Source organism: Pinus tabuliformis, chromosome 1_1 (assembly GCF_031772625.1).
Source record: "Pinus tabuliformis cultivar Carrire ecotype Pingquan chromosome 1_1, CPIR1, whole genome shotgun sequence".
Classification (NCBI taxonomy): Eukaryota; Viridiplantae; Streptophyta; class Pinopsida; order Pinales; family Pinaceae; genus Pinus; species Pinus tabuliformis.
In genome coordinates this window covers 21,783,091-21,798,096 of record NC_142297.1, presented here as the reverse complement: position 1 = coordinate 21,798,096, position 15,006 = coordinate 21,783,091, and positions in this window count along the sequence as shown.

Sequence of the window (15,006 nt, the reverse complement as noted above, 5' to 3'; positions counted from 1 at the left end):
CACAACGACTTTTTGGAGATAATGCCAATCCATAATGAGTGTCTTGATGCATTGTATCTTCCTCCCCTTCTCCATCTATAAAAGTCTGTCCTCATGCATTTGACAAGCTAGTTTTTGAGTAGTGGTGATAGTGCTAGTAGTGATAACGCTTGTCTTAAGTGATAGTAAGAGCCTTGGAGCATAGGGAGGTTATGCTGCCAGAAGTCTGAGCTGTGTATTCATAATCAAAGAGAGAGAAAGGTCTATTGCAAGACATTTGTAGTTGCTCGCCCAGCCAGAGGAGAGATTCAACGTCAGAAATTTGGTTGTATTTTTCTCTGTTGATTATTCATTAATAAACGACTATCATTATGGTTCCGATCTTATTGTTCATTATGATAATGTTTGATCTATATCTTTTCTGACCGATATATAGTTGTATTTAGTGGATTTTATGCTTGTATTCGCTTCGTTCTTTGCATGTGCAGGTATCCATTCGCGGAGATCGTGAGGATCATGACCTGCCGGAGCAAGGGAACGGGAATATCAACTCGTCTACGACACTAGCGTTGGACTCCAGGTTGGTTCTCATAATCCACTTTCAATTTGCAACTAGGAACTTGCTTGGTAGCGTGAATTGATTGTTGCTAGACCCCTTTTGGGCTAGTGGGATCGCCTCTGTCCGCAGAGGGGATTTACCTCTCCAACAATTTGGCGACTCCACTGGGGATGAGCTATTTGTTGTTTGATTCATAAACCTTGGACGGAGCCTAAAGTACGGCCAGGCAGCCTTCAAAACGCTATTGCTTTGCATTAGCGAAGTAGATCAACGCCACTTCAGTCAATCTCCGGTTTGGTTTACGAACCGAACAGCTTGGAGTTTGTCTTGCATTTTGGTTTTCTCTTGCTTGCTTGCGTAAAAAAGCTTTCTGGGTTAGTTTTTAAGTTGCTTCTTGCTGTTTGATCTGTCTGAATACTGTCGACCAGACCCTGGACTGCTTGATTTATTTTTTAGGCCAGCAAACTTTATTAGCGCGTTTTTTCTGCTTGACAGTCGCGCTAGTTGGCGCAGGTTGCACAAAAGCAACTCGCGCTAATTCCTTAATAGTGCAAGTTGCAGGCTGACAGTCGCGCCAGTCTTGTGAACGTTGCCAGTGTGTTTGTTGGAAACTTTTTAAACTCAGATTTCTGTCTTTTTACATCCTTTTCAGCTACTGGAGTGTGTCATAACTCTATTTGACTAGTTTTTTACCTTTATCCTTCGGGTGTTTGCCTTTTTCCATCGATCTTATATCCTAGCCCTAGAGCATCTAGTGGCTTGGTACATCGAGCCTTCCGTGGGAGTTTTTGGTTCTTTGATTGTCCAGTCAACTTTTTGGTTGTTTTCTGCACTTGTTTAGTGGTTGATAAAACTTTTTATTGTATGCTTCGAGCAATCTACTTTTGATCGTTTGGATTTCAATTGACTTCGTTTTGGGCTTAGATCACATAATTCATTGAGGTCTTTGTGAGGTCTTTGACAGATTGTCTTGGTGTTTCAGACTTGGTTCTACTTGCATTGAGTGAAATTTGTCTGCTTACTCTTGTTATCATCTCTCGAAATTTGTTTAAGTGCATTATGCCATTTTAAAAGAAAAAAACAAACGATCTTTTTGCATTACATTAGTTAGCATTTTTCATTGTTATTGGCAATTAGTCACTTTTAAAAAAAAAGAAAGAAAAGTTTTATTTATTGCTATTAGCTGCATTAGGATCTTTGTTGATTGTTTGATGATCATTTTGTTTGTTTGAAAGATCTCAACTCTTCTGTAGTTAGCATTCATTGAACAGAATGATATATTTTGGCATATAGTTTGCATTTAGGAAATTCTGAGAGATCACATACAGTAGGACCTAAAAACTGAAACCTAATTGAAGATCAACTGTAAAATAAACCGAATGAATCTAACAACGCATTGGAACCTAACGCATACATTCTAGAGGTCTAGGCTAGAGACGTGTTCCGGCGTCGTTAAACCTAGTCACTGTTGTTTCACATTACGGTTGGGTGATTCCTCCTTTTGTGACTCGATAGTGGTCTAGCACGGATTTGTGCTCCCACATACCGTCGCGTATATAGGGGAGACCCCACTAGGTTATCATCCTTTATCCACAGGAAGCCGTGTCTACCGCCTTACAAGCCGTAATGCACTGAACACAGCATTCGGGAAGATTGACTGCCGTACGGGAAGTCCTTGGTTTTCATCTGATTGCCAAGGTGTATAAGCAGTTTTACGGATTGTTTGGTAAACCCTTTGCCTAGAGTCTCCAGAGTAGTCACTTTTGATCCTTTTCAGACTCCTTAAAAGAAAAGGTGCCAGTGAGCGTCTTGTCACTTCGTGCTCATTAAACATTCGAAGGAGACTAGAGTCATCTTTTTGTCCTTTTCTCGACTCTTAAAACATGAAAAGGTCAAGTTCAGTTCCTTTGTTTTAAAATTTATTCGGCCACGATACACATTTACCTGGTTAGATTTTGTTTGCGTTAGTTTGAGTAGGGTTTTGTCTCGTTAGATTCCCTAGGATTTTGTGAAGTTTCATCCTGGCGGAATTACCAATTTCGTCTTCCGAGATACCGATTGTGAGTGCAACTCTTTCTGTTGTTTCGAGTATACAGCCGATTAGTTCTCATGCTCCAGGCGACGAGACTTACGAGTTTCATTGGAACCCCGTTTGGGAACCTTCTGAGGATGGTATCCCTTTTTGGGAATACACTTCTCCTCGTGTTCCACCCCCACCAGTTTCTTCCGACATGGAGGACGTATCCCCTACTTCGACTGACGAATCCGTTGCGACGAGCGGTGAAATTCCCACCGCAACGGAACCTACACTTGTTAGTAGCACTCCTACTACTGGGAGCCTACCTCTAGGCTATAAAGCATTAAGGGATGCTATGCCCTCTGGAACTCCTTTCACGGGTTCTATTTGGTCACAACTCGCTTTTCCCACCACGGAGCCTTTTACTCCACAAAGTCGTAGTACGTCTGTCACCTCAATCACAACCGCTCCAACGGTATGTGTGGCTTCTTCGACTCCTATTTTTAGTCGTCCTTCGGCTTCTTTATTCGGAGTCTTCGATCCTACATCAAACGTCCCACCTGAGGGCCCATACGATCAGTATGTACCACATCTTGGTGGGCCTTTGTCGTCTCAACCGATTGTTGAGATTTCAGTTCCGCTGTCAATTGATTGGGGCTCCACCTCTTTTCATGGGGGCCAGGTAGCGTCTGCGCAATCTCAAAGACCACCTCATCAAGACCTACAAGGACAATCCTTTCAAGGAAACCCTTTTGCCTCTGGTGGTCCGTTTTTCACTTCTTATGCTCAACCTTCTGGTAACTCAGGTCAATCTTCTGTTCAACAAGCCCAACCTGGTATCCAGCAAGGTTATCCTACTGGACAAATTGGTCAATCATTTGTTAACCCAAACCAACCCAATGTCCAGTATGGTCCAATATCTGGACAAGCTGCTCAACCACCTGGTCAGCCCACTGTCCAGTATAATCAACCTTCTGGGCAAGTCGGTCAGCCTCAAACCCAATTAGGCCAACCAACCGCCCAGCCCACTCGGCCATCTGGTCCGTTAGGACAACCTTCAGCTGTGCAACAACAACTCCATTCCCAGCAGGTACAACCTTCTGGGAAGGTAGGCCAACTTCAATATCAACAAGGTCATCCTTCTGGCCAGATAGCCCAACCTACAAGACATCCTTCTGGCGTTGTTCAACCCGGGTTTTTGCCCCAAGCTGGACCCCAAACCCCATCTGGTCTTCCAATGCAAGTTGGAGTTCAATCCCAACCAGTCTATCAAACTCAGCCTGTTTCTCAAACTCAGTTTGGAGTCCAGCCACCGTATGGTTACCAGCAACCTCAAGGGCAACCTTTGTTTGCCCCATATCAAAATTATCAACAACTGCAGGCGAATCCTTATCAGAATTATCCGCAACCATATGGCGCTCCTGCAGGGCCAGTTGGTAATCCATGGAACGCTGGAGGGCAGAACCCAAATCCCTACGGACAAAACCCTATGGGGCCAAATCCGTCCGGACCAAGCCCATGGGGGCAACCGCCAGTTGGTTGGAACCCTGGTGCTCCATCCCACCAGCAACCCCAGATGTCCTTCAACCCTCAGTTACCTTTCTTAGCGACTTTAGAGTTACTGGATGTGTCCAAATTGACCAATGATCCTATTCTCCATAATCCATATTGGCCTCCGGTTCCAACGAAAATTCCCGGTGACTGTCCAAAATTCGATGGTAAAGCTAATGAGGATCCACAAGCTCATGTTATGACTTATCACCTGTGGTGTTCATCCAATTCATGGCTTGATGATTCAATTCGGCTTCGTCTTTTTCAAAGGACTCTCACTGGCTCTGCCGCTAAGTGGTATATTGAGCTCAATCGCGGATCCTTTCAGGATTACAACTCGTTGGCTATGGCATTTCTCACTCATTTTCAGTTGCCCATTCGATATGAAACGGGTACACACCTCCTGACATCCTTAAGACAGACAACGGCTACGCATATCTCTGATCATATCCATGAATGGAGACGGCGTAGACGTATGATCAAATTTTGGATTCCCGACCAACTTCTTACCGATTGGTTTACGACTTCGTTCGTTCCTCCAATAGCTCGGGACATTGCCATGGGGGCATGTGTCACTGAAGAGCAAGCCATAGCGCGCGCTCAGTACCTTGACTTGGTTTATTCCCAGTCAGGTACATTGTATGATTATCTGCCTGACGCCCTGAGACCGGGAACATCCAAAGCCCCGCCAACACCAACTGTTGACGGTATTATTGGTTCTGTTAATTCATCCTCGAAGAAAAATTCCGCGAACCTTGGGAAGCAAAAATCAAATGTTTCAAATGAACATACTTCTCAGGTAACACCCACTTCGAATATTACTTCCGAGGTCAATGTCGTCCAGTCCACCACGGCAGACAAAGCCTCGAAAGGAAAGAAGAAAGGGAAAGCGAAGAATAAGCCAGACCAACCTAAACAGGACTCCCCTAAACCTCCGCCCGAGGAAGGTGCCAAACGCAAACCCAAGTATCCTTGTCTTATCTGTGATGAAGATCACTATACCAAAGACTGCCCTAGGCGGTCCGAAGTTAGTCATTTGTTGAAAGGCGCTCCCGGGACTCCTGCGGTGCTCAAAGAACCCTTTCCCTCACAACAAACTCAAATGGTGGCTGACCCCTCTCAACCTCCCTCTTCCTTCGGTTCTCAAGTGTTTATGGCTGGAACGATACCTGTCAATATCAGTACTCGAACAAAAGATTATCCGTCATCTGCCGGGAAAGAGCCTGAGGTCCCCTCTAGTGCTCCTCCGTTCAGTTCAGGCCCACTCCACATCGAGAGACCTAGTACTGAGACGCCTATTCGACCCCCTCCAAAAGGAGTACTCCGGAAATCTTCTTACAACCCAAATGCCCGTGCTGCACAGCACTACAATATCGTTGAGGACTTAGCTCAGACTCCATCGGCTATGTCCGCTTTAGAAGTTCTCCAGAGCTGCCCTTCTCAGAGGAAGTCCTTGCTATCCGCTATCGGTGGCATAGACCCGACCGACTCGGATCTAATTACTTTTGACTTAGAACGCCATACGCAGAGACTGCCTCCCCAAATCGCATTCCTTATACAGGTTATTATTGATTCCAAAACGATTCATCGAATAGTCATTGATGAAGGTGCTTCTACTTGCATCATGTCTGTTTCCTGTTGGAAAGCTATTGGATCTCCTACGCTGAGCCAGTCTCCCACAACCTTGGAAGCTTTTGATGGAAGAGCATCCCGTCCTTATGGTATACTCCAACGTTTTGCCCATCTCTTTGGAAGAGAAGACGGTCGAAATGGAAGTTGAAGTTGTTGATGCTACTCTTACCTACAACCTCCTTCTCGGACGTAGCTGGATATACGCGATGAAAGCGGTAGCTTCATCTTTGTTCCGTATTATCCGTTTCCCTCATCAAGGGAAGATTGTTACCGTAGACCAGCTATCATTCTTCGCTTCCTCTTCTGAAGGCAATATCCCTTTTGTGGAGCATACCTCGAAATCATCTGAGAGTCTGGGAGCCGGACTTTTCAAGGATCCCGCCCTTATGGGTGTTTTTCCGCTCCCACCTCCTAACGTCGCTTCTGTCAATATGATTACTACTTGTTCTGATCCGTGGATCATCCCTCCCCCCGACCAAGTAGATTCTTGGGGCGACCAGATGCCGTTGAGTCCTGCCGAGCTCAACTATGTCGAAATCATTGCTGCATCGGCTCCCTCTTCTGAACTTGCTCCTTCGAGCAAGGTTCTCCACTCGTTCGCTCCATCCTCAGGGCTTGTATATGAGACTTCTTCGGATCCTTTAAAAGAAAAATTCCCTTCTGACGAAGCCATTATTGAGACTATGTCTCTCGAGGAACTTCCTTGGCATGATTTTCACCATCGTTCCTCGTTTCTCCCTGCCCATCAGGATATGCTGACTTGCCTTGAGCGGTTTGCTCCTTGTCTCCCATTTCAAATCCTTCAAACACCTATCCAAGTTTATCAAGTGTCCTCTGAAGGAAATATGGCGAACATTACGCAAACCCAACCCATCGACATCTCTGTGAAACCAGGGATTGTCGAACATCTTCACATTGGAGTCACTTGTACTCCGGAGGAGATTCAACTTTATTCCAATCTTTTTCGCGAATTTCGTGACGTCTTTGCATGGTCCTATGAAGAAATGCCCGGCATTGATCCTAGCATAGTGGTGCATGAGATAATCACGTACCCGGGTGCTAAGCCTGTTCGTCAACGTTTACGCCCTGTACACCCCAGAAAGGCTGCAGCTATTAAGGCCGAAGTAGAGAAGCTTCTTAAAGCTGGTTTTATTTATCCTATCCCGCTCACAGATTGGGTTTCCAATATCGTACCTGTGAATAAAAAACAGGGTACAATCCGTGTTTGTGTCGATTATCGTGATATTAATCGGGCCTGTCCTAAAGATAATTTCCCCACACCATTCATTGATCAAATTATTGACGAGTGTGCCGGAAGTGAAATGTACTCTTTTATGGACGATTTTTATGGATATAACCAGATCAATATTGCTCCCGCTGATCAACACAAAACCGCCTTTATCTGTCCATGGGGCACTTTTGCCTATAAGAAGCTCCCTTTCGGTCTCAAAAATGCCGGTGCTACCTTCCAACGTGCAATGTCCTATGCTTTTCATGACATTCGACACATTGTACAACCATACCTGGATGATCTTCCAGCTCATTCAGCCAAACGTCAGGACCACCCTACTCACCTTCGCGAGATCTTTCTTCACTGTCGATACTACCAAATTAGACTTAATCCTCACAAATGTGTCTTCTGCGTTGAATCCGACCGACTTCTCGGGTGTTTCGTCTCCCGAGAGGGCATCCGTTTGGATCCCCTTAAAGTCGAAGCTATAGTGAATCTTCCTCCCCCTGCTTCTTTACAGCAATTGCAAAGCTTGCAGGGTAAAGCAAATTTTCTACGACGTTTCGTTCCAAACTATGCCGAGGTGGCCAAAGGTTTCACACGATTACTAAAGCGAGATGTCCCTTTTCATTGGGATACCATGGCTCAGGAATCTTTTGAGTGTCTCAAGGGTCTCCTTGTTTCTGCTCCATTGCTTCGTCCTCCGAACTATCATCGTGACTACACTCTGTATTTGGCCGCCGCCGACACCACTATCGGCATGGTTCTCGTTCAAGCTGACGATGATGGCACTGAGCATGTTATATATTATCTCAGCCGCAATCTTTTAGATACGGAAACTCGATATGCTTATGTCGAGAAGTTGCCTTTGGTCGTTGTTTGTGCTGTCCAACGTTTCCGTCATTATATTCTGTTGCGCACTACTACCGTGATTTCTGATTGCAACCCCATGACGTATATTTTGTCACGCCAGTTGCTGGGGGGCAAGTACTCAAAGTGGATTGTTATCCTCCAAGAGTTCGACTTGGAATTTACCACTGCCAAGTCCAAGAAATCCCTTGTATTTGCTGAGTTACTGTGCTCTTTTCCATCTTCTTCCCCGACCTCTCACGTAGAGGATCAAATTCCGGATGAGACTTTGTTTCTCATTAGCACCCTCGACCCCTGGTACGGGGATATCATTATATATCTGCAAACGTCCTCCTTTCGCCCTGGCGTGTCCAAAGACGCTCGGCGAAGGATTCGTCATCAGTCTCAACCATACCGTATCATTGGTGACACACTCTATCGCCTCGGCGCCGACTCTGTTCTTCGCCGATGTTTAACTCTCGAGGAAGCTGAGCGTGTCTTGAATGACTGCCACTCTGGTGCCTGTGGTGGTCACATGTCCGGATATGCTACTGCCCAAAAAATCCTCCGTGCTGGCTACTTTTGGCCCTCTATCTTTAAGGATTGCATTCTTGCCGTCCGCTCTTGTCATGAGTGCCAGATATACCAGCGGAAGATGCGAGCGCCTCCTGCTCCATTGCACCCTGTTGTCACTGTCGGCCCTTTTGCCAAATGGGGCATTGATTATATGACCTGTAACCCTCGCTCGGCCGAGGGGCATGGGTTTATTATCGTTGCCATCGATTACTTTACTAAATGGGCCGAGGCGATGCCTACATTAACTGAAGACGGTCACACAGCGGCGCAATTTTTATTCAACCATGTTATCTCGCGATTCGGCGTCCCTCAAGCCATCGTCACTGATCACGGGAAGAATTTCCGTAATCACATGATGACGGAACTAACAACCCAGCTAGGCTTACGACACGATAGTTCGACTCCATACTACCCTCAGTCCAATGGCCAAGTTGAAGCTATCAATAAGATTTTGGTTACAATGCTTCAGCGTACCGTTGGCATGCATAAGTCTAACTGGCATTTGATGTTGTTCCCTGCCTTGTGGGCCTACCGAACCTCCGTGAAGGATGCCACTGGTTTCACTCCATTTCAACTAGTTTATGGACTAGAGGCTACCCTTCCAATCGAATGTGAAATCCCTTCATTAAAATTGGCTGTTGAGCTACTTCCCAACACTACTCCGCTAGAAGAACGCCTTCTTTACCTGGAACGGCTAGATGAGACCCGTCGCCTGGCCTCTTTGGCCATCGAAACACAAAAGAAGCGAGTCAATACTCACTTCGATCAGACTGTACATCCACGTTCTTTTGTTGAGGGAGATTTAGTCCTGCTATACGATCAGGCAAACGATAAGCTAGGAGCAGGAAAGCTCGAGCCTATGTGGCTAGGCCCTTACATTGTCAAGAAAGTTTTGCAAAAAGGGGCCTACGAGCTAATTGATTATGAAGGGAACCCTCTCGGGAAGCCCCGAAACGGGCTGTATTTGAAAAAGTACTATGCATGATGCTTGTACATTTTATTTTGTACATACATGTACTCTAGAAAGTGTGTTGTGTGTATGTGTGTCAGTTTTAAAGGCGCAACTGCCACTTATTGTGTCTTTCGCTTCTTGTGCAGATGTCTGATGCACCTTATGTTGGTTTCGCTGATGGTGCCTGCCGCAGTACTCGCAACTTGTCCTCTGCGGCGTGGGTGATCTATGATCCTCATGGCGAGCTGATAGATTTTCAAGGTGTGTGTTTGGGTCGCACCACTAACAATGTCGCCGAATATTGTGCTGTAATCGAGCTACTTGCTGAAGCAATTAATCTCAGCATTCGTGCATTGGTAGTGAACCTGGACTCTCAACTTGTCGTCCACCAGCTCAACGGGCAATATTCCGTCAGAGACCATCGCATTCTAAGGTTGTATTTACGTGTGAGATTGTTAGAAAGGAACTTTGATTTTATCACATATCAGCATATTCCACGACAATTAAACACATTATCTGATGCATTGGCTAATCATGTATTAGATAGACATTTGCGTAATTTGTAATCAAAACATTATACAAGCAAGCACATGAAAGCACAATAATAAACCATAGGCATATGTATATATATACGTGTGTGTCATAATGTTTGCGCCGTGCGCGTTACATAGTCCAAAAAAATAATACATGTTCATCTCATATGGCCGGAGACAACATGTCTCTCAAAAATATGCAAAAATGAAACCTAGGCGTCTAATCACGGTGATGCTCATGATAGCATGTCACCGCTCGCACCAAACGTCTCAGCAGACGGTGGACGCGAGTTGGTACTCCCACTGTGTGCCTCTGGTACGTGAAGGGCACATCTGCCAACCTGGCATAGTCTAGAATCCCTCGAGTGAGTCCCTCAAGGTTCTGTACTAGCTCTTCACCCACACCACCCTCTACCTGAGGGTCGGCTGCGGGTTGTACCCTCCGTGCTATGTGAGACAGACCAGCTGGTCGCTCTGCACCAACATCTGCATACATATATATAGCTGTTGTCAGAGACATGCATGTATTACAAAAAAAAAATTTATTAAATACATAAAAAAACATCAAAAACACAAAGAGTTCTTACCAAGCTCCTCATCCCAGTCTTCTCCCACAGGCAATGGGAGATCTGGGTCTCCAGTAAAATCGGTGCCCGCATAGGGCCAATCCTCTATAACGATCATCTGGTGACGAAGCCATATGAAGAACTCAGGCCTCCAGGCCATCTGCTGGCCCCCTCCTCCTCTGGGCATGAGTGCTGCCCATCGAGTCAACCTCGGTTCCCGTGGCACTGGATCTGCCACTATACCTCCCTGAATCCGGAAAATTGGCAGTCGCTCCAAGAAGAAGGATACCACAATGGATCCATACCCGAACTGTTTGTTGCCCCCACACTTACACTTCGTAAGCTGTCTCTTGATTTTAAGGGTCACAGCTGTGGCCCAGTCAAACAGAGTAGGGTTGAGACACTCGGTTGCCAGCAGTAAATGATTCTTGTTGGCCTCGTGGGGCGCCTGTACCCCAGCCGTCCGTGTGATAGTGAATAGTATCACCCGTAGCACTAGGTCTGGAACTGTGACGATATCTACCTTGGCACTGTTCGATCCAAACTGTGCCCCCGGACAAACCCGTTCCATCACCTCCCCCATCTTTTCCCCGGAAGGCCTACTTCCAGTCAAAACGGGTCGTGCACCTCTCCGCGATAACCCAGTGATAAAATAGACATCGGAAACATCCAGCTCCAATGTCTGATCTCGCAAGCGGAATACCTGATCCTCTATGTCCCAAGCATCGACGATAAATCGTAGTAGCTCCAGTTGTGCACGCAAATAGGAGGTGAGGAAAAACTTCTTTAAGCCGCAGTCCCTCAAAGCATCCATGCAGGCTTCATCCTCTAGTGCCAGAGCATCTATAGCATCATGCTCTCTTTCTCTCCATTCTACAACCATTTTGACGAATCCCTGCAACCATAAAGTCGAAAATACCATCATTAGATCACTGGTGAAACCATAATTCAAGGAAAATTGCAAAATTAACGGTTAAATCCACGGGAAAATTAGGTCGCGCGGTTGGCGCGCCCCCTTTTGGAAAATAATCCCATTGGCGCGGTCCCGAGTGGGAAACCCGCGCCAATGGCGCAATCCTAAATTTTGCAAATCCTCTTGCAGGGGATCCGTCTGTGGATGAAAAACTGAAAAAATGGAACGAAAATGAAGCTAAGTACAAGACCTCTTACCTGCTCCAGACGGCGGCTCAATTGCTTTCCTGGATTGATCACAATCGACGGTTGAAGTTTGCACCCAAAACCCTCCAATGGTAAACTCACAAGGTGAAAAGTAAAAAGTGAATTTGTTTTTACTATTTCACTATTTTATAGCATTTTTTGCCCTAAAAAACATTAAAAATATTATTTTTTTGGGTATTTTTGAATATATTTATATCAAAATGGGTTTTACACTGTTTTTGGTATGATGACAGGTGTTGGTGCAACTCAAGCAACAAAACGAGCTCCTTTTTTCTACTTTTTCAAGCTCGGTAAAACATATGAAAAGGTTACTTTGAGGTCCGCTTTCAGCTCTTTTCTGACCGTTTAAAGACGAAAAGATTGCCGAGTTACTCCTCTTGACTCGTTAAACGTTAATAAGAGGCGGTTGTTTTAAGTTCTTTTTCTTGACCGTTAAAACATAAAAAGATTACCGGGTTTTTGTCGTTTTAGACTCGTTAATGGTTACGAAACGACGTGGTTTTGATCGCTTTTTTACTTTTTCAGGTCGAAATCACTATTTATGAAAAGTACTCCTCGATCGTAATGGTCGGGCGGTTCTTTCGAGCATTGTTTTATACTTTTTCGGGCTCGAGAGACACAACTCTACGAAAAAGGACACCCTTGGAGTTTCCTTTTCTGCTGTCTTTTCAAACTCTCTAAACATGAAAAGACGCCGAGTTCTTCCTTTGTCAGACTCGTTAAAACCTGATGACATCGGATTCTGTCGAAATGACGCACCACAAGCATATGCTATCCCCATCAAGCTTGTTAAAAATAATTGGGGTACTCGCCAGAAATGGCGGAGGAAAAAATGGAACCATAATTATTGTCGTGTCGGCAGTATGTCGCTCTCGAACATGGCACTTGTCTGCTTTCGTGTCTGGGTGGGAATATCTCATCTCATTTTTCACTTGCCTCCGTGGATTTGGGTAATCCTGTTTGACCTCTCATCTGCTCATTGCCTCATCACCATGACCTCTGATCCATTGATGTCAAATACTGCCAATTCCACTATCGTGCCGCCGATATGTTCAAGAGAAGTTGACCTCTGCAAAAAAACAACCTCCCTCTGATAGCTCACATAATCCTGATTCACAACATTATCTCTCTGTCTCGTGTCGCTGATGTGGGAAACATCATGGCCCACCTTCGATCAAGGTCACTTCCTGTCGACTTCAGCTCATTATCCAGGAAGCTGATCTAGGGACTCCCTTCCGGTGCCTTGGAGCCTGCATGCCTCAATGGCAGGTTCCTCGTGTTCGACGTGAGGTTTTCATCATTGGCCTCCGATCGAATGATTCTACGCGTGTTCGACGCCAGATCACTAATTTGCACGCCGTAGATTGTACCTATAGTACCTTGAGGGCCATTGTCATTATTGGTGGTACCTCTCGCGTCTGTTAACAGTTTTCATTATTGACTGGTAATCAGACGATGTTCATGCATGTTCGACTTCAGCTCATATATTCGCATGCTTGAACTTGTACTTTTGTTCGGGTCGAGATGGAGCGCAAGACCCTGGATTTTGTCTGTTGTAATCCAGGCGTGATTCTTGTTACATGACTCATTCACTGGATGGCTGCAACCATACCTGAGTCGATTCATTGATCCTAACCAAATGGTTGCGCCCATACTATGGATCTAGATTATTATGTACTCTCTTATGGATGGCTGCGACCATACCACATATATCATGTACTTGAGCTATCAGTTGTATCTCTCGATGCAGATTCTCGGCAGCAGCTACATGTGTTCTTGTAAAGCATTTCACCCCTCTCTCTCTCTCGGGCCTCATGCTTTAGGGGGCATCTGTTACACAGTAATTTGTCACCATTGGTCACCGTCCCTGTTACCCCTTTCCCGTACTTTGGAGGACTCATTCCGGGACCTGTGAGCAGTGACATAACTTAAAAACACTTGCATTATGTTCCCCTACGTATGGACTTCATGTGCCCTGAAGACACCTCCTGCAAAATATCCCTGAAAAGTGCCCTTTTTCCATTAGCACGGGTCCACAGTGTACTACCCGCGCCAATAAGGGAGATCCTCAAAAGAAGGCGCGATCATTGGCGCTCTGTCTCAGAGTAACACCCGCGCCAACCAAGTTTGGAAAAGATTTTTAACAAACGCGCGCCCAGATGTTTTTTCCCTTCAAGTCATGAAGTCTTTTGAGGATAAAGCTCATCTTCTAGATGTCGAGAGTCATCATCTATCCCTTACATCTATCCACAGCGACTTTTTGGAGATAATGCCAATCCATAATGAGTGTCTTGATGCATTGTATCTTCCTCCCCTTCTCCATCTATAAAAGTCTGTCCTCATGCATTTGAGAAGCTAGTTTTTGAGTAGTGGTGATAGTGCTAGTAGTGATAACGCTTGTCTTGAGTGATAGTAAGAGCCTTGGAGCATAGGGAGGTTATGCTGCCAGAAGTCTGAGCTGTGTATTCATAATCAAAGAGAGAGAAAGGTCTATTGCAAGACATTTGTAGCTGCTCGCCCAGCCAGAGGAGAGATTCAACGTCAGAACTTTGGTTGTATTTTTCTCTGCTGATTATTCATTAATAAACGACTATCATTATGGTTCCGATCTTATTGTTCATTATGATAATGTTTGATCTATATCTTTTCTGACCGATATATAGTTGTATTTAGTGGATTTTATGCTTGTATTCGCTTCGTTCTTTGCATGTGCAGGTATCCATTCGCAGAGATCGTGAGGATCGTGACCTGCCAGAGCAAGGGAACGGGAATATCAACTCGTCTACGACACTAGCATTGGACTCCAGGTTGGTTCTCATAATCCACTTTCAATTTGCAACTAGGAACTTGCTTGGTAGCGTGAATTGATTGTTGCTAGACCCCTTTTGGGCTAGTGGGATCGCCTCTGTCCGCAGAGGGGATTTACCTCTCCAACAGTCCCTAACATAGAAGGATTTGCACTATGGTCTACCTGGAACAAACGATCCTCCCGTAGAGGCATTGGGGGTATATCTTGTTACATTAAGAAGAATATCTCCCCCCACGCTAGGATTTATAAAAGCAACCCTTACAACCAATATAGTTGGATAAAGTTTACTGACATTAATGATAAAAAGACCTACATAGCAATCTGTTATTTTTCCCCAATCAATTCTAACTTCTATAAGAAAAATAATCTAGATAAAAGTAGTCCTTACAATGGTTATAGAATGATATTTCTAGCCTAAGGAATGAAGGTAGTATCCTTTTAATGGGTGACTTTAATGCTCGAACTTCAAGAAACCAAGCTATTCTTCTAAGCAATCATTCCAACCCAAATCCTCTTTGGTTAGACGAATACCTTACTCTAGCTAGCCGGTACAAAAGGAGCTCTGAAGACCTC